This window comes from Scardinius erythrophthalmus, assembly GCF_964197995.2.
Source record: "Scardinius erythrophthalmus genome assembly, chromosome: 5".
NCBI lineage: Eukaryota > Metazoa > Chordata > Actinopteri > Cypriniformes > Leuciscidae > Scardinius > Scardinius erythrophthalmus.
In genome coordinates, this window is record NC_138225.1 from 26,852,214 (window position 1) to 26,875,391 (window position 23,178).

The window sequence follows — 23,178 nt, forward strand, 5'->3', positions numbered from 1 at the left end:
AATTCTTTGTCATCACCACTGCACTTCTGCATGATGATCTTCATCTTTATCACAGCGAACGGTAAAGGGCATGCGGGGCCTTTAGAGGAAGATGATCTGAGTAAGATCAGAGGAAGATGATCTGAGTAAGAATGAGAGGCTCAGTTGGCTTGCAGGCCCCAGGGCTGCCCCGGCTGTGCCTGTGTAAATCTGTGGTCTGTAATGCAGCCTGTCACATGTAGTACACAGGCATTCTGGCAGTAGAGAGAGCAAGCTAGCTTGAGAAGAAGAGAGAGAGAATGAGTGTGTTCGAGCTGCTTGTTGTGGGGCAGATATTGTACAGAGTGCTCTGAGTTTGAGTGCCGGGTAGTACGAGAGAGAGCTCTGATTGGCTAAAAAGGATACAGCTGTCAACTGCTGTGCTTTTCCAGTGTTTTTCCAGGACAGTGAAAAAGGGAAAGCGCGGGAGAGGAGGAGAGATAGGGACTGAGAAAGAGATAGAGAGCAATGACGAGAAGAAGGTGAGCGGGTTAGCTGAGTATGTTGCTGAATGTGCAGATACGTGTACGTCCAGCGCATCAGCAGTATTGCTATGTAACAGGAATATAGCTGGACTCCAATGTTTTCACACAGTTTTAGTGTCCTAAAGACAACAAACACACTTAATACACACACATACACAATAATAATTCATGACTCATGAGCATCCAGGCACCCACTTATGCAGTCATGCATCACTAAACACTTCATAAAGTCAAACATGACCAAACACACATGCAATCACGCAAGCAGATGTAATTTATTTGGATCACACGGGCAGTTTTATTTCCAGTCTTTGCCTAACTCAAAGAAGCTATGAATGAAAAATAAATGCATTTATATAATTACTCATTAAACCCATGCCTGCAAGTTAAACTTCATAGTAAACTGGGTCAGATCTTACAGTAGAGGGGAGCTAGAGACGAATATGGAGCAATACAGAGTGTCATAGATGAATACAGCTTATACTGACTCAAACTTTTATACACGGCAGTTTATCTGCATCAACTGAGACACATTTACTGATGCTTGACTGAGAAATGGACCGATGGATGGAGATCCTGACATATTCATACCATGCATGTACATATTCGGTAGCCTGTTCCTACCAGACTCTCGTACATTTCATTTGTACAGAGAGTCTGGCCACCCTCCATTGACAAGCGTTAACTTCCTTGAAGGCGGGTACTCTGTTGAAGTTTAAAACTATTGGATCTGCCCAGAGCCATTCTGGATCTGCCATAACCAATCGCTAACGTTTGATCGTAACGTAACCCTACAACTCAAACTAGCGCACGACCTCAACGTCATCGTTCTCAGCCAGTCCCTCTGTTCGCTGATTGGACCGGTAAAAATTTGGCCAAAGAAAACCCAAGAATATACCGCAAACCCAGACGGAGTACTGAAGGAAAATGGAAATTGAGCGGAAGTGCACAGGAGGGCGGAGCCAGGCTACATATTCGGTACATTTTCATACAATCCTGCCATTAACAATGTTAGATAAACAGCTGATTTCATCATGCCTATGCCAACAATTTATCTGTGTTAAGAGTGAGTCAAGCTTCTGGTTTCATTAACAGGGGTGTCCAATCCTGCTCCTGGAAGTTTCTAGCAATCCTAAAGACCTTCCTTGCATCCGAATATGTTAGACCAGATTCTGAAGTGCATTTGAAGGAAACGGTAAGACTGCACGTTTTCTTTTTAAAATGTTTTGTCAATGACATGCTTTCCATAAACAAGTTTGAATAAACAAGACAAGGGTACCGAATGATTTTTAACAATATAAGGTGAAAATGGCATTTATAGTCCGAATTTCATATTTTCTTAACGTCTTGTACCGTAAAACATGGTATCACGTGGATAGGAATATGCATATGGAATTACATATGCAGATGACTTTATGCATAGTAAAACTAGGCGATATAAGCTCCATATATATATATATATATATATATATATATATATATATATATATCTTCAGCTGATTTTGAGTTTGAGTTTTATAAAGGGAATTTTGTGCAGGTTCTGGTGTATGCATGGATTTATAATTTACTTCTGTGCATATGCAAAATCTAGCTTTTGTGTATACGTACACTTTTAGGATGTAATCTGCGGAAAGTTTTATACATGAGGCCCCTGGGTTTTATATTTCTATATGTGGTTTTAACAGTTCAGCCACATCAGTATGGTGATGCTTCAATTGAATAAAAAAAAATACAAGGACAGATCTCTTTTTTTCAGTTACCTTTCAGCTGTTTCAGATGTCTACTTTATTGTGTTCTCTACAAACACAAAGAACTGTACAAAAATAGAGACTAAATCTGTGGGACTCAAGTAAAAGACAAGAAAATTATCTGCAGAAATCTTTTAAGGAAGGAAATAATGGATGCAAGTTTGGAAAGTGCTCATCTTCATGGACTTCCTCTAAAATAAGTCCTCACCTAACCCGAACTCCACCTTTTAATAAACACTTAATGCTCTCTGCTCCATAAGCATTGTTCTGCTGCTCTCAAAACCACTTCATGGATCTTTATAGGACTCAGCAGAAGACCACAACATCCATCAGAGAAGAAAATTTAAGAGAAGCAAGTATTAGTAGTAGTAACCAGGACTGTTGACAAGGCGATAAAACTGGACCTTTTGTCTTGAGTCCGGAACATTGTTTTTTTAATGTTCTACCTGAATAATGGGAACTATTACAAGTCAGCTGGAGAGGCTCACTCTGTTCAGTCTAAATGCTCACCAACTGAACAACACATGGATCAATTATCTATCCATCCATTATGTTTATTTTATTTTTTCAGCAGGCACCAAAAGTTCTCATCTTCCTTTAGTATCTACATGTTATCTATCTATCTATCTATCTATCTATCTATCTATCTATCTATCTATCTATCTATCTATCTATCTATCTATCTATCTATCTATCTATCTATCTATCTATCTATCTATCTATCTATCTATCTATCTATCTATCTATCTATCTATCTATCCATCCATCCATCGCCTAGACTGGATTGCGGAGGGGGGTGGAAAGCAAAGTTTTTTTTACCAGGCCCAATCATTGCTTACTGTGGCCCTGGTAGTAACATATTTGACCTGGTTCAAAACAACAAAATATATATCTACAATTACACAAATACACAGCGTTTAAGTTTCACTGCTAGAGGTCGCTTATTCAAAAAAATAACAAAGATACAGCTTGATGACGCAGTGACGGAGCGTGGAATTAAACTGGTTAAAATTGTGAATTTCTCTGGATTTACCCATTGTTGTAAACATTTGGAATAATGTTAGTATACAGGTCACCAAATATACAACATTGTTCTAGTGTTTTTTGTGCGTGTGTGGATATTTTAATGCAAATATCTTACATATTGTACCTTTAAGTCTTTATTTCCTACTTCTGTCCAAATATGCCAAAAAAGTCAGAAGGTAGTGCATATAAAGTGTAATGTTGTGTTTGATAGCCACAACTGGTAATAAAATGAAAGCTTTTTCAAATGATGTTGTTTATGTATAACATGTGTCAACCCCTGAATCATTTCCTCAGAAGACCTCAGTATACATAGCACACATTCCTCCCCCCAAAAATTCTGTCACCACAAATCAGCAAACACATGAATGAACAGTTTAGTCTCTAACGTATGCCCGTTTTCCACCTTCTCATCTTTCTCCATCCTCCTCCGCGTCCTAATGCCTCCACACTCTGCTGAAACAAACACAGAGGCAGAGTGAAACATTTTGAAAGTGGTCATCATTTGCAACTCCACCAACACTGACACTACCCACTGCATGGTCCAGTCATCCACCCCGCTGATGATGACTGTCTCAGATGAGAGCATATTCTAATTCTTATGGAGATTTTAAAACTGTGAATAACACACTTATGATCACCAGACTGCTATTTCTTGACCACTGTTTTAGGTTTTACCTGAATAACATTAACTACCAAGTCAGCTGGAGAGGCTCACTCGGTTCACTCTACATGCTCACAACCTGAATAACACAGAGCTTAACGTTTTGACTCCTTTTCTGCTTCTAAACCAGATTGCTCAATACACCGTTTTTCTACTCACTGCTATGCTGATGACTCAATTATTTATATTATGGTCCACATCTCATCTGCATCTGTAACCTCAGAACCTTAAGCACAGTCTAGAGCATTCTGAAGAAAATCAATCCATTTCAGGAGGCATCTAATATTCCCATCTGCCCGTACTTGTTAACATAATTTCTGTGCTTTATTAATGTGTCCCTTTAGGTAGAAATCATCGACTAACAACATACAGTTGTAATCGAAATTATTCAACCCCCATTGCAAATCAGGTTTAATGTCAAAATATACAGACTTTCAGCTGTTTGCAATGAACAAATCAAACAAAAGTAAGTAAAATAGCCTAACACAACAAATGTTTCAAGTGGTGCCCCAAATTCAACTGAAAATGTAACTTTTAATGACTTCTGCGGTCTCAAAATTATTCAACCCCTTCAAGGCTAGCATCTTTAATACTTAGTAGAACATACTTTTGCTGTTATGACCTGCTGCAAACGAGATGTATAACCAGACACCAGCTTCTGGCAGCGTACCCAACACAGGAACTGTCATACATAATCATATCACGTATTGATTAGCACGCATGTTCGTGTAACACACATGAGAGCTGTGGAGGGAGTTAGGCAGGTTTGTTCTGCTGTCTAATAGAGACACATGAAAATGGGAATCAATGAAGGCTCCCCTAGGCTATAACTATGGTAAGACAGACAGATATCAAGAGAGTTGAGGAAGTGTGGATATTGTTTTTCCTGGCAGGATTACACAAACATGCTCCCCTCAAAGTTTTTCCCTCCAAATCCAACAACAGAACTGATGCTACAATAATCAGAGGTAAATACAATCTCCACAACATATAATATAACACTATACATCACACAGAGCCTGAGAAATCACAGATGTTACTGTTACTTTACCAAAAACAGAGACTTACAAATACTCACAGATACAATTTTGAAAGTGCACAGAAAGCGAGTCTAATACTGTAACTGATACAACATACTGATCACAAAGGTGGGCTTCAGAATAAATACTGAATTGAGCATCACTTTAGACACATTTACTGATTTATTAAAGCATATTTTAAGTTATGACAACATAATTAGTTATACATGTTATAGAGGCCAATCCCATCTGCATGTATTAATTTATATTTTATAACTTTAAAAAAATGTAACTTTAGTATATACATCAAGCATCAAATGAACACTAATGAAAATCCTTCCATTTGATTTTTTTTTTTTTACATTTATTTTTAGGCTGCATGAAATGAAAATTCATCTATTTATATATTTTTTTAATGTATGTTATTGATCTTATGGTGGATGATTCATCCATGCATCCATCCAAATCTTCCATGCATTTATTTTTTTACCTTGTCTAAAATATTCAAATGTCCTAACTTGATATTCAGGTGAAAATACAGACTTAACTCTCATGACATATGCTGGCTTCTCCAATCAGCATGACAATTTAATAATAAGTTAAATAGATAAAGACTGAAATGTTAAGATAAGATTGAAAAATCATCATTTCTGATTTAATGACAGCAGCACTCAAGCAGTTTGTGTAAAAGCTGATGATCATGTTCTCCATCATGATTTGAGAATGATCCATAGAGCATCTTGGGCTTAAATGGAAGAAAAATATTGTGTCATGTGTCTGCCACATGATGTGTCTGTGATATGATCAATGTTACAAATGTACTTAAATGAGTGATATATTTATATGCACTGTATATAAATGTTGTACACACACATACTTAAGCACATAACATTGTTTCAATCAGCTCATTACAGGTGCAACATCCAGTTAAGACATACACACGCGTTTATATATGTGTGGGTCATAAGGTCAGTAATACAGATCATTAAAGCTCAGGAGCAGATGGCATTTGCACACATCACACACACACACACACACACACACACACACACACACACACACACACACACACACACACACACACACACACACACACACACACACACACACACACAAACACACACAGCAATACATCCACTGCATAAACAACCAACCACATGACAATACACAAAGTAATACAAAAAACACAGACAAATGTGTATGTGTGTAATTTAATCTTTTATTTGAACGGCAGATTTTGCAGATCTTCCCAAAATCTATGCGTGCATGTGTGTGTGAACTGAAGTCGCATAACCCATCCCTCATTTATTGTGCTGTCCCTATACACTGCACCTGGCTGTTGTCATGGTGACCGGCCAGCTGTCGTTTTGGCGACTGCTCTCCTGTCACTTCAGAAGCTCAGAGCGCTCTCGTGCGACAGTGTGAATGAAAGACACAGACAGAGATGAATTTGATATAAAGAGAGAGAAATGGGGGGAGTAGATAGAAAGGTGGAGAAAAAGAGGAAGGAGGGAGGAGACCACATTTGAGAGGTTGGGGAAGGTTAAAGAGTCTGGCAGGAAATGCTTAGAAAGACGAAAGGAACCGAGAGAGAGAGAGAGAGAGAGAGAGAGAGAGAGAGAGAGAGAGAGAGAGAGAGAGAGAGAGAGAGAGAGAGAGAGAGAGAGAGAGAGAGAGCACAGCAAGACAGATATGAACAGATAGATAGATCAGAGCAGGCAGACAGGAGGACAAGTGCGGAAAGATGAATGGAGGGGAATATGGAGACAATGAACACAAGAAACGAGAATGAAAAAATGAAAAAACAGGCGGAGAGAAAAGGAAGTGTGTTGTAGGGATGGGGGAAGGATGTGAAACCATGTCTCTCACACCAGTCACTGTGTGCGGTCTCCTAGCAACACTGTCTACTGCCGTCCACATCCCTCTCTGTCTGTCTCCATCTCAAAGCTCACACTGTAGGACTCCAGTCTGCGTGTGTGCATGCTCGCATCGCTTTACTTTATCAAACACACTCAACCTGTTATTAAAACACACTCAGCAACTCAACCAGACAGAACTGTCACGGGATGGAGTCAAAAGCAAGATAAATGATAGATGCAAGCAAGGACACACACATGCTGGGAGTGTCACCCACAGGGAAATCAGGTGGTACATATACAGCGCAGCACCTGTGTGCATTAGTGTGTGTTTTGTGGGACTACAGATAAACCCTATTCAGATAGTATAATCGAGACAAACAGTGTTCAAAACTACAACAACACATACTAACTTAAAGCATTTTTCCTCTTCATATCCCCCTACAGGTTGGAAGCGGAATTGTCCATTACCGCTATCGTAAATAATTTAGCCTACCGCAGGACCCATAAGTTACATGGTAAATCATAGTTTTTACTTGCAAAACCCATAAATTTGATGTTTACATCACATTACATGTCATTTTTACTGAAAAAACTATTAACAGTTTTTCACTGTATATAGTAAGGTCACTAACAGTTAACCAATTAACATGTTTTTACTATAGCATTGTACTGTATTTTTCTGTAAAAGTCAAACATTTATACTTGGTATAGTAATTTAAAATTGTATTAAAGGGGTACGAATAGGGTCAGGTTTAGGTTTTGTAACTAATTACCACATAATATGCATTTGATTGTATATTTTATTGAATTTTTCACTAATAGCTAATATTTCATTCTTCGTAATATCTGAAATCAATATAATTCAGCCTTACTATTTCCGTAAATAACATCCATATTTTTTTCTTTGCGTAAGGCGTAACTAGTAGTAATAGGTGTAACTCGTAGGGGCATTGCTTATAGTACTGCAAACAGACCCTTCTCAGTCATCGGCTTGGTGCTGTGGCCTTCTGTGCATGTGTACGCTCTGTTTGTTCATGGTGACACACTAACCTGCTTTGATCATGTCCTTGTGTATAATGCTAACATGCTATGCTAATAAATCATCTCTCCCTTCCCTTTCTCTTCTTGCCCCCTATATCTCCATACACTGACATTTGGATTTTGTTTATGAGAGGCATTATGGGATACGCCCTGAATTCTATCCTAGGATGCTTCACTCTGAAACCTGTGGCAGATCCTTCATGAACCCTCAGGAGTTCGCTTATCCCCGCGTGGGAAACCCTGCTCTAGGCTGCATTTAACTCCACTTTTAGACATGCACTCACAAACTTCCCTAAGCACTTCCCCTTGGGGGAGTCCCTCCCCACCACCATTTTGAACTGCCTTCAACTTTGTAAAGTGGACGAGGAAAGTTTACTTGTTTAGCCCCTTGACCCCTCAATTTTGACAGAAGTAGCAAGTCTACTCGAATGTACACTTCAGGCAGATCCATAGACCACAATGCAACATGACTTAATCACAATCATGACTTGTCACAACAACTTAATTTACCTACAAACCTTACACGATTCAAACGATAGAGGGAAAAGTAGTTTACACTTGTAAGTTAAGTTAGGTCAATCATGCAGTTTAGGAGGGTTATACTGCGATTAAACAGCATGGCTCCATAGCAGATTCAGTGATCAAAAGCTTAGGGTGTTCCATTTAAACCCATTGCAAGGGTTCCATGGGCACTCGTGCAGACATTCGAGTGAACAAAACAGAGGGAAGTTAGCGAAGCAAGGGCATAAAAAAGTGGACTTAAATGCAGCCCTAGTATGTCAGTTAATGCAACACCTTAGATTTGTGCATTCTTAGATTTTCAATAAGTCATACATTTATGTTTATTAAGCCATTGTCCTCATGGGAAATGTTGGCAGCTCTCCACAACGCAAGTGACTTCAAGTTCAATTTTTACTATAAATGTGGGGACATTTGATCCCCACAATTTAGGCACAACTTGACCCGCACACAAATACACATACAGTACCCTCCCCAAAGACCAGCAACACACTCTGATGAATATTTAATGGAGTCTGGACTAAAAATATCCTGTTTTCTCTCCATCTCTCTATCCAAATTGCTAACTCACACATAAAACGCAAGGAACTATTCTGCATCTCTGGGAGGCTAAAACCAAATACCATGGCACACAAACTGCAGTCCGTCTGTCCAGCAGAGTAACGCTCCACAGAGAGGGTAGCTGTGTCTGATTGCACCGTCTGGAAAACACCCATACACACAAGCAAACACACACTGAGCACTGCAGCAGATTGCCAATTAGTGAGGAACGGTGGAGGAGCAACCGCTTCCTTACACGCAGCACTCATCTGAACGTGTCCAAGTGTGTTTTGTCGAAACAAAGTGCACCATCACCAGGGACTACCAGTATTTGCCTTATTCTGCAAGCTGACAAAATATATTTCCTTGTCCCGATTCACTCCTCCCTTCAACTGCTGTTTCACTCAGTTCTTCTCCTGTTTTCTGCATCCAATTTTCACTCACTCTCACTTTATTCACGGAAGCACTCACTGACCTCCTCTCCCCCTCCTCCTCGCTTCACTCTTTCCCTTGTTCTCTCTCTTTTTCTCCTAGTTTGCCCTTGGCTTCATGATTCTCACTGTAATCTGCAGCAATCAAGGTGACACGCTACATACACATGCATGTTGATACATATGCAAACGCACTTATGCAAACACATGAAGCAAACACACTCACACATCCTGCAAAAGCAGAATTGTGAAGACAAGACAATGGAAAAAGGAAACAATCTTACATAGCAACATCTGTGTGTGTTTGCGTGTACCATACCAGAAAACCTTAAATATCACATTAATGGGGCCTTCTACACAAAAAGAAAGATTTGGCTTTTAAACAACGATGTGTGTTTTGGGAAGGAGCCCCAACATGATGGTAAATGCCTTGCCTGGTAATACCAAACTCTGCTACTTCGCTTTGCTTCATAGACAGAGTCTGGAAGGGCATAATAGAAAAGCATTTTCTTTCTCACGGGGGGGGTGGGTTTCGCTTGTCTGAAGTTTAAAATCATTGGTTACCCGTAAGCCAATCACATAATGTTTGGTTATGACGTGTGTTATGCGCATGCTCAACCGCATCGAACTTCCACTGTAAACACATGTATGATGCGAAAACAAAACCATCGAGGGAGATACCGGAGTGAACATGGCTGTGAACGACTTTTGCAGATTATGTGAAGTAAATCTACGCATCCACAGTACAATCAGCGTCTACGTCACGGCTCTCAGACCGTGTTGGTTGTTCGTTGATTGGCCGGCTGTTTTGAGGCCGGAGGAAAACGGGAAGAAAGGTCGCTATCTCAGACTGAGTACAGAAGCGAACTGAAATTGAGCGGAAGTACGAAGTCTGACGTAGTCAGGCTAGTAAATGCCTATAGCCTGTATATATATATGTGTGTGTGTGTGTGTGTGTGTGTACAAAAACACACAGTAACACTCACACCTGCTAAAGTAGGGACAGACGGTGGAGTAATGAACCCCTTCACAAGCTCATCCCTAGGGAAGACTTTGTTTTGAGTATTGCTTTGTATATGGTGTAAGTGCATGTGTATTCTTACACATGTTTCATGTGCTGAGTATATAAGTGAACAAAAGACTGCTCGTCTGTGTGTGCATGTGTGTACAGAGGTAAGATGAGGACAAGGACGTGGGTGCTATGATGAGAGAAGCAACAATATTTTTACTGCTAGGCTCACCAAAATTGGACAATAGAAGATTGGAAAAACGCTGCCTGGCCTGATGAGTCTTGTTTTATGCTGCAACATTTAGATGGAAGGGTCCGAATTTGGCATAAACATCATGAAAGCATGGATCCATCCTGCCTTGTATCAATGGTTCAGGCAAGTGGTGGTGTAATGGTGTGGGGGGTATTTTCATGGCACACTTTAGGCCCCTTAGTACCAATTGCTTAAATGCCACAGCCTACCTGAGTATTGTTGCTGACCATGCATGTCTATCCCTTTATGACCACACTGTACCCATCGTCTGATGGCAACTTCCAGCAGGATAATGCGCCATGTCACAAAGCTCAATCATCTCAAACTAGTTTCTTGAACATGACAATGAGTTCACTATACTCACATGGCCTCCACAGTCACTAGATCTCAATCAAATAGAGCAAATTTGTGATGCGGTGGAACAGAAGATTCTAATCATGGATGTGCAGCAGACAAACCTGCAGCGACTGTGTGATGCTATCAATATGGACCAAAATCTTTGAGGAAAGTTTCCAGCACCTTGTTGAATCTATGCCATGAAGAATTCAGGCAAAAGGGGGTCCAACCCAATACTACCAAGGTGCACCTAATAAAATGGCAGGTAAGTATATCTTACACTCAAATGTTTAGATCTTAAACACATTATACATGCTATTATTTTTCTGAAACACTTAAATTATAGATTAACAATTGTTTTTTTTTTCTGATATAGGTTTAATAAGGCAAAACCATAATTTTTAAGTACCCCTGAGTTACATGCACCCCTGAATAGGAATCGCTACCATAAATAAAGCAAAGTGGTAACCTGCTCTGCCCCAGTTATGTAGGACTCCCCCAGTTCACAGCAACACTACTTCTGACAGATGCCAGATCCAGCCACATGATACTCCTCCAGTAAAGCAAATCCTCCAATTATTTAGTGCGGAACACATTAATGCATACATACACAACTATTCCAAAAACCTCTGTCTTCCTTGCTAAAAGCATTGGACTCTCTGACCTGAAAGTGTTTCTGTGTTACACTGCAAAAGATATGACATATTGTGCAACCAAGTGGAAGACAGTGTGAAATATTTGACTTTTTAAGTAGCAGTAGCTATTTTGTACCTAGAACACACAACTTGTGTGGTGGTAATTCTTCTGTTGCTTTTAAATTCCTTCAGTAGAAACCAGGTCCACAAATCTAACTAAAACCATGAAAATTTAATGCCCCCTCTTGTTCCCTCAGTCTGTATACAAGCTATGCTCTATTGAATCTGAAACATTGATGTTGCTTGTGAGGGTCCCCAATGACGCTGGCCTCTCCTCCATGTTCTTTCTCTTCCATTCTTTTTTATTTTCTGCCTGGAGTCCTGAGCAAAACATGTTCTGCACTCACCAGATCCAGTGCTCCTCTTTTTATCTACAATACTTTCAAAGACAGACTAAGAGCCGGTTCACACAGAATGCGTTTTTGCTGTTAAAAACGCAAGATGCAGGTCAGATAAATGAAAAAAAACAGCTGAACTTCTTTAGTGGCACATTTACAAATGCCATGTAATCCGCGAGGCGCTGCAAAAGACGAGAGTGCTACAGTTAAAGATGTCCGTCTAGCGTTTGTTTACATTGAAAAACAATGGAAAAGTAGTGCAGTTGAATAGAAAAATGTGTTCAGTGTGAATGGCCCCTAATAGTAGTTGGATGTGTATGTGCAAGTGCGTGTACATATGAAAATCCACATATAGTTGCTGTCAGAAAAAAATCCTTAAAACTACCATTCTGTCTGAGAGCACTACTTTACAATGCTACATTAAAGTGTTAAGCTTTCCTAACCAAGTTATATTTTACATTAGTATGCTACAGCACTTCACTAACAGAACATTACTGTGAAATACATGGATTGCTACTCTGCCAAGCATACAGTAAGCCTCAGTGCCTGAAGGGTTCATTTTAATGTACACCAAACCCAGCTTTTTCCCTTAATAATTCTGTCTTGCTTCACATTAGCGAACATTCATCTTTATTCATCACTACCTCTTCACCCACCCTTCCAATATCTCATTTGATTTAAGCCTAAAACAGACATCATGCTGGTGCTCAGATGCAAACATGCCATTAAAATTCAATTCGGTCCTTTCAGGAAATCTACAGCGTAAAGCCTGAGCCTGGATCATCCAGAAAGAAAGACAGACAGGACTAAAGCCCAACCCGAAAAATGAGCTTTACATGGGGAACATCTGTCAAAGTCTAATCAGAGCCACACAAACATACTGTACAGTCTCTCCTTCTGTCCAACACACTCACATGTATTCTCCTTGGTTTCTATCCTGATAAATCCTCAAGTCTCTTAAGATCATTTCATGTTCTCTCTACCTTGTTCACAATTGCACTACCGTTCTCTTATTTTCAAATTACACAGTCTTTTAAACTATCTGCTCATTATCTTATTATGCTTATTCACCCTTTCTGCTCTTTTCTCATGTCTCTCTCTCTATCCCACATGCTGTTGTCATATGCTGTTTCATCAAGTTTCAAAAACAAATTAATGGGAGCTGAGAGACGGAGTCAGTGAGAGATGAAGATAGAGAGACAGAAGGTATTCTCTTACCAGCCACTAGAAGTCACTCTTATTGTGCTGTGAATTTGAATGAAGTTGCTAGATTTTAGTCCAGAGGATATGTGGTGGTACTGCAAAGGGTCCAATTTTTGAGAAAGATATTATTACAATAAATAGATGAATGTAATATTTTACATTTAATATAATACAATTATAATAAAATGTAGGCTATTTGTTTATTGTAATATTAGGTTAATTTTCTAATAGTTAATTCAGCTAAATGTTTCATTGGCCCTCCCACATTGAAATGTATTAAATTAAAATGCATGTGCAAGTAAATATTTCTGCATATATATGACTAATAGCTATGCAATGTAAGCATCAAAAAGAATGTAAATACATTGATAAAATATGTAATTATATTATAATGCAACACTTAATTTTATACACTGAGTGTATTTCTATTCCAACAAAGGGGGTTTGATCTGAAACAGGTTGTAAACACCCCCCTCTCTCTCTCTCTCTCTCTCTCTCTCTCTCTCTATATATATATATATATACATACTGTACATACACACTGATATCCAACTCCAATTTGAGAACACACCCATCACTAATTTAGATGCATCACTCCCATAAGGGAAATACACATTGCTACAACTATTTGATTAATTGAGGAGGATTGGTTGAAGGTCAAATAATCTAATTATTTTTATCCTGTATTGTACAAATGTCTCATAATATGATAATGGCCCCCGAAAAAAGCCCTGTGTGAGCGTTTCCACAACCCCCAGACAAGGTGGGGCTGGTCTCCTCATGTCTGCAGTGTACTCCAGTCTACACCTCCTCGCCTAACTGGCTTTCCCCTCGCTCACCCCACCTCTCTTGCTTTTAATCCGCGAATAATGTCTCCGCTGGTCATTCTAATTTAGTGCTATTAATCTTTACCAGGAATACACAAGAATACACAAGATGCGGAGGCGACCAGGTTCAAGCCACAGACATACACGCTCACGCGCAGCCACGCCTCCCATCTACTATCACATCACGAGTCACGACTGTAATAAAATTGGCTGCAGTTGTAGCTTGTCGCACGTGCCATTGGCATTCTGATGCCACCTCCACGCGCGGTTTATGCAGACGTTACGTGAGGCGAATATTTCTAGAGACACTCGCCGGTACAACAGACCAGGTTACACGACTCGTCACCAAAGTCTATGAATGACAAAAATAGAAAAAAGAAAAAGAAAAAAAGACAAATGCATCGTGTATGCTTTTAAATAATGACAGAATTGATGGAATATCTCATAAATCACCAGTTAACGGTTCGTTTCCTACGTAGCGAACTCTAAAACTCTCGCGCGCACTCTGACTCTACCTGAAGACGCTCCTCCAGACGCGTCACTTTTATACGCTCAAATGATCACAAACCCGCTACCTTTACACATTACTCTTTTTACACTGTTTATGGACTCTGCCGGGTTTTGTGGAGGAAATATCGACGGTGTAAGCACAAGTCAACCATGACATATTTTTCGTTTTAAAAATTACGAACAGTCGCAATAGCGAACAAAATACACGGCTGATTTTACTGACAACTGTTTTCATGGACAAGCTTTTTGTCTTGAGAAATACTACAACGCGTGAATTAGGTAGTCAACGAAAAAAAATATTTACAGGCTATATTGACAAACACGGTAGCCTAATAGGTGGTTGGTCAATTCCTCTGTGGGAGATCGCATGCTAGCCTTTCCTACATGTTTGTAATTATATTTCCACACACAAGTCAATACCAATTGAGGTCGAATTTCGTCACAATTTGTATGATTTAAGCATCCGCTTTCAATGTACAGAGAAAAAATGGTGCAAAATAGATTGACTTACATAAATGGCGTGAAGTCGAATTGCAGAGGACAAGTAGTAAAATCAGACAACAACAAATCCACGCCGGTCTGCTGACGATGACATTGCCCTCTTTACAGAGGAAAGACGGAGGTGACAGTAATTTCCAGACGTGTCATAAAAGATTAGATGAAAAAAAATGTATATATTCGGGGAGTCCGACCATCAGTGCGCTGACGGCTGGCTGCTTTTTGTAAACAACATCCTCATCCCCATTCACCCTCCGCGCGGAGCACGATGAGAAAGCGCTTCGCTATCCATGGTGCAGTTCACTGCGACGTTAGAGAGAGAAAAAACAAAACATCCGTTCAAAGCAGGCCCATAGAACCATTCACAAATACAGTCTGGTAGTGCCTGCTCACTATAACCCCGAGACGACTTCACGGTAATGAATGCAGAGTCCACAGATAAACAGATATGTCGGCGGTGGCGGCGCACTTCGCGCTGATATTAATATTCCTGTTTTAGAGCTCGTCGGTCAACGGAGAAGCAGATGCCGAGCTACTGACTCCGTTCTGATGCGCGCCTCGCTCTCCAAAAATGACGTTGTATCATGCTGCTGTTTTTGCGAAGGGTCGACATTTTCTGCCCTCACCATAATAAATATAAATTCCACCGACTGTTGTTATGCCGTTGTTACGTTTATGCCTGCCCTTGCCTCCACCTTTCTGACAGCTGATTCGACGAACGTATTTACAATTGTGTCCACGTTCGCTCGGTGCAGACGTATGCAGTCTGTCAGCGCGACAACATTTAAGTAATTGCTGAATATTCCATTATTGTTTAAACTAATCTTTCTTTTCACTATACACTTGTGTTTATCTTATATGAATTTAGCACCTAAGCATTTTGGTATAGCCTATCGCAGATACTGTCAGATCGTAAAATCCAGGTAACAGGGAACGTTTCAACTTTCACTAATGTTTTGCAAAGGTTAAATGTAAATGTTAGCCTAATATAAAACGTTGTTTGAATACCATTTATAGAACGTTCTTACGTTACAACATGCGTTCTCGTGATGTTGTAAGAAACGTTCTGACCAACGTATTTTGGTACGTTTTTATAATGTTGTTTACTTGATGGACGTTCTCATAACGTTGAGAGAAAACATTCTGAAACAACATTTTCTGAACATCCTTATAATGTTATTTGTATTTGTTTGTAATGTTATCCTTTTTGGACTATTAAAAAAGGCTAAATGTTTTAAGAATGTTAGAAGTAAAAAAAAAAATAAGGTAATGTTGTAACATTATCGTATCATTATAAATACAACAAGAAAACCGGACAATGACATTGTAACATTTTAGAAGAATTGCAAATCATTGTTCCCACAACGTTTTTAGAACATAAATTTGTTAGCTGGGCAATCACCTAATTCACCTGAACATGTTCAGGTACGTTACAGCACTCATCCACAGAATCACCTAGCCATCAGACCATCCACCAACAGCAAGAACAACTCATTATTGATGACAGACCTATTTTTCCATAAATTTTCCATAGGCATTCTTCTTTTTTCTCTCACTCCATCTCCACACTTCCATCACTTTATTATTAGATGCACCTCTCCTTCATGTGCTATATCCATGGCTAGAGTGAGAAAACGTTGTGATTTGAGCAAGAGACAAGCGATGAAGGAGAAATGTGAAAAGTAGGACTTGAAGACATGAAAACAAAAGATAAAAATAACAGTGAAGTACTCACACTTCAGGATGGCAGACAGTCATCGTGTCATCACACATTTAATTAGCGCAGCTCATGCGCAAACGGCATGAGACTGCATCACAGGAATAGTCGGATAGCAAGAATATAGGCCAAACCATTGATCAGTAATGAATCACACTTTGCCTTTGCACATAAGAAGAACTTGCACTGAAAATAGCATGTGCTGCTGAGTAATGAATAAAGCTTTGTGAACACTATTGGTGTCATGTTTGGTAATCCAGATTGTTTCTCATAATCTATGACTGGGTTCAAACAAAAAGACTTGAAATTTTCTTGAGTAACAGAGGCCAGCAAGTACAGCTGTCCGGGAAAACCTCACTCCAGCTCGGAGCGGTGTAAGTACCGGAGGGGCTACACTCGGTCCTAATCTGGTGAGGCCCTGCAGCTCACTGACTGAACAGATGGTGAGTTGTGAAAACACAGGTCCAGATGCAAGTGTAAATCCTGAAAAAATATGATATTCAGTATAGTCAATAAATAACTAGTAATATACCTGATGTGTATAAATGAATATGATAAGATGAATATAGACAATGGGACAACAGACAAGACAACAGTACACTTGTAAATTCACTTGGTTGGAGATATTTTTGTAGTGGATATGTAATGGGTCATACCTCAGATGACTGCTCAATTTAAAGGCAGCATGAAACGGAAGTTATGATAAGTTTTTTCTTCCCTGTTGTGACGTACATCCGAGTGAAATGGCTTCTTGAACATGAAAAAAGTAGGGCAAGACTTGATTTTGACCACTGGGAATTGATTTGATGGTTGTGTATAGCTGTGATGCCATGTGAGTGATAGGTTAATCCCTCCCTCACGCCAGTAAACATAGAAGAGATGTTACTGCAAGAGGAAGGGGAAACATATTTAGATCAAAGATTACAAGGCACATGAATTTTATACAAAAATTATGATGTGCATTGGATAAATACTTTATAATAAATACTGCAATATTCCATAAAAACAAGGATTGTCCATTTTGATTTTGTGGTGACTTTTCAATTTTTATTTCATGATATGTTCGTGATGAGGTTCAAGGTTGGAAGGAAGAAGAGGGCTTATATCCGGTCTCTCGACGCCAATTACTGCAACAAGACACAGGTGTTCGTCATTTGCACTTGACCTACTACTTGTCTCCTTTCTTTCTCTCCCGTTACAGACTTCGCTGAACCACGCCCCCCTTGCCACATACCCCCACCGCCTGACTCAGGTCAGGGAGCCATCCGGCCTGCAGCCTTTATTTGGTGAAAGCCTGCTGGTACTGCTCTGTCCACTGGACTGGACCTGGTGCTTCCTTTTTAGTGAGGTCAGTCAGCGGGCTGGTGAGGTCCAAATAATTAGGTACAAACCTTCTATAATATCCCGCCAGCCCCAGGAACTGCCTCACCTCCTTTTTGGTCTTGGTCTCGGACAGGTTGCAACTGCTGCCGTCTTATCAATTTGGGGACGCACACGCCCAACTGCACACTTTTTCGGGTTGGCCATTAGTCCAGCCCCTCTCAGCAAACTCAGGATAGCCCGCATGTGCCGTATATGACGCTGGCAGTCATTGCTATAGATGATAATGGCATCCAGATAGGCAGCGGAGAATTTTGTCTATGAGACGCTGAAAGGTGGCCAGAGTCTTGAACAGCCCGAAAGGAAGTGTAAGAGATTGGTGTAATCCAAACGGCATTGTGAAAGCTGTCTTTTCTTTGGATATAGAAGACAAGGGGATCTGCCAATACCCTTTCTTTAAATCCAGCGTTGAATAAAATTGAGCAGTACCCAGCCGATCAAGCAATTTGTCATCCCGCGCGGCATTGGATATGCATCGAATGTTGATACATCGTTTACCTTGTGATAATCCACACAGAACCGAATCGAGCTGTTGGGCTCGCCCAATCACTGCTGGATTCCTCTATTACTCCCATGTCTAGCTGTAATTCGCTCTGAACTACCTTTTTTTGTGTTCAGGCAAGCGATATGGCCGGCTGCGCACTACCACGCCCGGCTCAGTCTTAATGTGGTGCTGGATAAGGTCCGTATGACCAGGCAGGAACAGGGGCGTGTCTAGAGTATTTTCAGTGGGGGGGCCATGCTGGGGCACTGCCTCCAAACGGGGTGGCCGCCAGTGACCAAAAAAAAAAAAAAGCTAAACTCTACAGTATATTACGTAAATCCTATTGATATTATTATGTTTTTTTTTAACTTGAATAAAGTTACTTGTAAACAAATGTAGTAATAAAGCACATTTTTGATTAATTTAGTTTTTTGTCATCCCTGTATATATCCATTAAGTTAAATTTGACAGCCAGTGTTTATTATTTTTAGTGTTTCCATAAAACTAACAAGTTTATAAAATAAAAGCAATTTTAATAATGAGCAATTTTAAAACCCCAGAAGCAGAAACGATGTCAATTAGTTTCTTTTAATAAGTAGTTTATTTATTACACAATAAGTGTATTGTGATTGTCACTAACATTTTAGTAACTAAACTGAATTTTATTAGGTTTAGTGACAACATGTTACAATGTTTACATGGTACAATTTTTAGTAAGCTACGCTTTTTAATTATTTCAATTCAATTATTGTGATTTGATTTAATATTGACTCATTTGCATAAATATTAGGTAGGCTACACAATATTATTTTTTCTCAAGAAAAAAACTACTCACCTAATGCTGTAAACATACAGAGAGCCCTGTCAGCTGGTAGTAGGTTATTATTTAAGGTTAAAAATAACTCAAATTAAATATAATGCATTTTTTTATTATAATAACAACTTTATTTAATGATACAAGTAAAAATATAACAAATATGTAATATAGAACACATATTTAGCTTAATACTCTCTATAGCTATTTTTTTTTGCCAACTATGTGCTATAGCCTATATTATGTTCATTAAATGGCTTTCCTGAAATGTGATATAATTGTTCTCCAGCTATGTTATTGACCTCTTCACACTGATGAAAAACACTGATTGATCGATATTTTGTATGAGGAATATACATTTCGGTAAGTTGTACTGTATCTTTCAGTGTTCATGCATGTTTTTTTACTATTAGCTAGTAGAGATGATCAGTTCACGTGCGCTAGGGATCTGTCACGTCACATTTACAAGCGCCAAAACGGTATTTATTGTTTGAATTTCGTAATTAATTGCATGTGTCTCACGGTGAATGCGTGAGAGTTGGCAGCTCTAGCAGAGAGAGAGGAAAACAGTCGAAAAAGAAAGAAGGCAGACCTCAACTAAAACAGCTGGAACTTCTGAAACTAAAACTTCTGTTTCGGTGGTGACTGGCGGCTCTGTTTGGTGTCTTGACTTCACACTCTTGATTGATAAAGTAAAAGTCCAAGTCCGCGACGACCGTTGTTTCTCTGGCGCTGCACATCTTTGAATCGCGAACTTCAGTAGAGTCTATAAACTGATTGGCCGTAAAATGAACCAATCACAAGACATCGATAGGGGGGGCACCTGGGGTGGCCAATCGAATTTCACCACGTAGCCACCACGTAGACCCACGTGGCCACCACGTAGACCCGCCCCTGGGCAGGAACAAGAACACATCGGCAAATTCTGCTTGTAAATTGGCCACATCAGTGAGCTGGGAGGGTGAGAGGTGATCTCCTCCTGGGGTCAGTTTGAGAGATTGCCTTTTTGTGTTCGCTTCTGGCCAGAGATCCTCCTCTCCGCTCACCACCGTCACCAGCATCACTGACTCCGCCTCCCTCCACTGTTTATGGAGGTTGAGATGGTAAATCTGATTTGCCCTGTTCCTGTCTGTCCGTATTACCTCATAATTGAGATCACCGACTCACCGTGTGACCTCAAAGGGTCCTTGCCACTTCGCGAGTAATTTAGAGCTAGAAGTTGGGAGCAATACAAGCACTTTATCTCCTGGTGCAAATTCACGTATTCTAGTTCCCCTGTTGTATAGCCGGCTTTGTTTGTCCTGAGCCTGTAACAAATTCTCCATAGAGAGCTGCCCCAAAGTGTGTTTTTTGTTCTCAGGTCCAGTACATTCTTACTGTTCGAAGTTCCCTCCTCCCAAGTCTCTCTAAGGACATCTAACACCCCGCGGGGTTGACGCCCATAGAGAAGCTCGAAAGGGGAAAGCCCTGTGGAGGCTTGGGGGACCTCACACACAGCGAACAAGAGGGGTTCCAGACACTTTTTGGCGACCCCAATTTTTGGCGTCTTTCTGAACGAACTTTAGAATCATGCTTTTTAATGTGCGATTAAATCTTTCCACCAGACTGTCTGTTTGTGGGTGATAAACGCTGGTGCGAATAGATTTAATGCACAATTATTTGTAAAGTTTGCGAATAGTCTGTGACATGAACGCCGTGCCTTGATCAGTGAGAATCTCTTTCAGGATTCCCACCCGGGAGATTAACTGAAACAGCGCGCCCACTCCGCTTTCTGTGGAAATATTGCGTAGTGGCACTGCCTCTGGGTATCACGTTGCATAATCCACCAGGACTAATGCAAAGCGATGCCCCCGTGCAGATAGTTCTAATGGACCGATGAAGTCCATGCCAATTCGTTTGAAGGGGATCTGCATGAGAGGAAGTGGGCACAATGGTGCTTTTGGATTGGCAGGTTATTATCAGGTTAATAACCTGAAAAATCAGGTTATTAGATGATTAAGTGTTGCTGATTGTCCCAACTGCTCGGCCATCGGATTACAATAAGCTGCCTGAAAAAGCATTTCCCGACAACTTTTTGGTATCAACAATTGAGTTGTATCTTGTTCTGACTGAGTGTCTTGGATCACTCGATACAACTTCTCTTTTAAAATAGCAAAATAAGGATATGAGAGTGGTCGATCTGGTTGGAGAAGCTGCCCATCGATAGTACGGACCTGTTCAAAAGCATTTTTGAGCGTTTCGTCCTGGGACTGTTCCAGGGGAAAATCATCGCGCTCTGTAAGGATTCTCCTTTCAAGAGCGCTCCGTTCCCCTCGCTCATCTCCCATTGGTCCCGGCTCATCTTCTCCTAGCTGAGCGACCGCCCCCTTCCCCGCTCCCCCTTCTTCAAGGAGACATCCGCACATAAATACTCCAATAATACACTAAAATCTGGCCAATTTGTTCCTAAAATTAGCGGATGTCAGAGGTGCGGGTTAACCACAACGTCTATATTATGTCCAGGGAACAGAACCTCTGCCGATGTTGTTCTGGGCTCCGGCCAACCCGGTGCAGGATGGTGCATTTCAGATCTTCATAGCCCAGCAGGGCTTGATGTTGTTCCTGATGCAGACTCGCGAGTGATTAGATGACGTCCGCAAATGGCGATCCATGATAGCTGCGGTGATCTTCTTCCTTCCTGGGTTTCGGCACCAGTGTGATGAGGTTCAAGGTTGGAAGAAAGAAGATGGGGTCGGCGTGACTGGGACTCGTACGTTTTTATTAGGATAACTTCAAAATAACAACAAACAAAAGTCACGCCCACAGTGCATTCACCGTAGACTCGCTACAGCACTGACAGTAGTTCACAAACAGGCTCTGTCCCTCTTTCCAGCAGGTAATTTCACAATACTCTTTCCCCAGCGATCTTGTACGAGTCCTCAGTCCTTCTCTCTCTCCCGTTCTCTTTCCAGAGCGGCTTATATCCGGTCTCTCCATGCCACAGGTGTTCGTCATTTTCACTTGACCTACTTATGCACCGCTCGTCTCCTTTCTCTCTCTCCCGTTACAGACTTTGCTGAACCACGCCCCCCTTGCCACAATGTTAAAAGGCAAATCTAGCAGCAATAACTAATTAGTGAACAACTTTTGAGTCAGATCTTTTTGCCGAATCAGTTAAACTGGCATGCACAAAATTGGTCTAAACAATTCGTTATCAAGACAGACTGAGTTAGATATTAAATGTAACCTATATCAATGTTCAGATGTAATCTAAATGTTGGTTTATATTTAAATCTTCAATGGAAAGATACAAATTATGTATAATCCAATTATCTATATCCTAAATTCAGGGCTAAATATACATTGCCAACCTTTGATTGACACCAACCAGAGGGGTGAATATAGTTAAAAGAATTGAGCACTTCAACAATTGTCAAAGACAGATGCTTGGCTTGTCCGTACAAACCCAGAAGTATACGCAACCCGATGCTGCAAATCTTTGCTTCATGGGCACATTGTCAGATGACAACTTTTGAACCAACTGCAGCCTGATGATCACTTTATGAATAGCTATTTTCTAGTATCTCGTTAAGCACACAAGTAAGTAGCTAGAGAGACTGGGTTCTTAATGTTTCACACATGTACATTAATACAATTGGGATTGGACAGGTTGCTTCACAAATTTTAATTCAAAGTTACTTTGGGGAAATCTCATCAGTCTCAATCTGTCTCTAAAGCCAGGATAAAAAATATGAGTTATTGTATTTAATTAGCTATTCTTTTTTTCA